A 2,479-nucleotide genomic window follows, 5' to 3' on the forward strand; every position below is an offset into this window, starting at 1 on the left:
ATTCGATATTTGTGCAACAAAATGTCTAAGGCCATTGGTATCATTTGTAAATTAAAAAACATATTTCCTGTACATACACTAATAAGTTTATATAATGCCTTTATCTTGCCGCACCTCCAATATGGAAACGTTATATGGGGAAATTACTAACACACAACACATATTGAAAAGCTACATAAGTAACAAAATGTAGCAGTTAGACTAATAAGAAATTCACCCCGAGATACTAGATCACGTCCATTATTTAAACGATTTTATATGCTTACAATCTTTGATATAAATAAGGTACAGGCAATCTGTTTTACTTCTAGATAATCATCTCAGGCAATTACCCCCTCTCTTATGCGAAATCCTTGATAGTAATACTAAATGTGAACGTGCAAAAACCCTAAGAAATTGAAACAAAATGTATGTACCTTTTTCAAGACTGACATCCTGTCACAGATCCATTTTAATTTTATTCACTGACCGAATATCTGGAATGAGCTATATGATAGCCTTTTAAACAAAAATTCGCTAAATTCGTCAAAAATAAATTGAAAGAGATGATATTAGATACTTACTAAGGAAAACTTTTCTTGAATTGCTTTAACTCATTTTTTAAATTTATATTTTTAAAATTTCTTCATTTCTTGGGAGTCGTCCATGGTCGCTGGCACCTTCCGGGGCAGTACACTGTCGGAGGTGTCTTGGTGTCTGAGAGCGCACGGTATTATTACTGTGACGTGATGATCACTGAGGCATTTCCCCTTCCCGGAGGTGCCGGCAATTGTGGGCGATCCCAAATTTAAAAATTAAAATGTTGATGTGTTTCCATGTATTCTGTGTGTGTATGTTTTGTATGTTTGGTATTCATACTGACAGGCCACCTCTTCTTTTGATGCCTATGTAAACAATTTGTAATATGTAATTTGTTGTGGAATTTTTCTGAATAAATCTTCTTAATGTAATATTGTCATGACTATTGAAAATTTTATTTTTCTGACTTAAAAAAAATAATATTTGTTGTGCATTTTTTGTAATTCTGAAATTATTTTATTAATTTTAATTGGTTTGCACTTGTACTTTCGACGCAATTACATTATGGTATGTGCCGTATTTCTGTTACTGGTTATACTTCAAAGTTATTGAAAAGTGTAAATCTGTAAATGTTGCATGCCAATGTGTACATCCAATAAATTAGATTGATTTGATCATTAACGCTCCCTAGACAATTCTTAGTCATTAGGCAGTTCTATCTGAAGAGTGGCACATCGTGCCATGAAACTATTATTTTAGTAAAGAAATATCTAATCAAACTTATTGTTTTATTTTTTTAACTTAGAAAATATTTCTACTAATAGTGTATCTTCATTTAGGTAATTTTATGTATTTTCAATACAAGTCAATCAATATATTTTATTTTTGTAAATCATATTTTATAGATTGAAATAAAATGGAGAATGTCATGGGCAAGAAATAGTCATCGATGCGACGAATCAACTATCATCAATAACAGACTGATTGCAAATGAATGCTGCCTCAGGTGCACAGGATGCTTTAATATAACCGAAAGAATTAGTCTGGGAGTTTACTGTACCGATTTCAGCGAAGATGAAAATTGGTCTACTGGCGTAAATTCAGTTTTAGTTCAAGAAGAAAGTCCTGTATTTTACATGAAGTACGTTTAAATCAACTAGCATCAAAATCGTTAACACAATTAATAAGTAACGTATACATAGGGTAATGTTTGTCCATATATCTACATTCTTATTATTGTCTGATATAAATACATGCAAATATATGTAACTCTCACTTTGACAGCGAAAGTTTGCAGGTTCGAATCCCGCCAGGGATACCTGTTTCATATAACTGAATAAAAGAACTTTTCGTTGAAGGGCTATAGAGTGATACGATTATAAGATCTTGTTCCTATTGGAGTACTGTTACTATTTATCTATTTGTTGAAGATAAGAATCTAAGAGATCTTTCTGTCATAGACTTTGTAAAAGTTATATTAAGAATACATAAGCAAGATGAGACGTAATACCTAATGGGTGGTTATTCTAAATAACCACCCATCAGTACATTAATCAAATACCGAGAAATCAAAGTAACAAACAAATAGGTCTAATGTGTTAAGAATGTTCACAAATCAGTCAAGAAAATAAACATAAGCATATGTAAGATTATTATGTTAGATAATATATATAAATATTTATTTATAGTCAATTCAATTCAAATTTATTTGAGCATAATTCAACACATTACAAATAACAAAACAATGAACAATAAAAAGATAATTTAGTAAAACATTTACAGCTCAGGATAACCCAAAAAACCGAATCGATTTATTTCCTTTGGGTCCCTTAAATGAAAAAATACATAAAAGTTGGTTAAAAACTAAAACAAACATTGAAAATTTATAACAACCATAGTAGATGACATAGCCATATATCATCGTGATATTATTAATATAAAAGCATATACTATAGTAAGC

This window comes from Anneissia japonica, unplaced genomic scaffold, assembly GCF_011630105.1.
Source record: "Anneissia japonica isolate Jap-2015-1 unplaced genomic scaffold, ASM1163010v1 scaffold288278_len44488_cov113, whole genome shotgun sequence".
NCBI lineage: Eukaryota > Metazoa > Echinodermata > Crinoidea > Comatulida > Comatulidae > Anneissia > Anneissia japonica.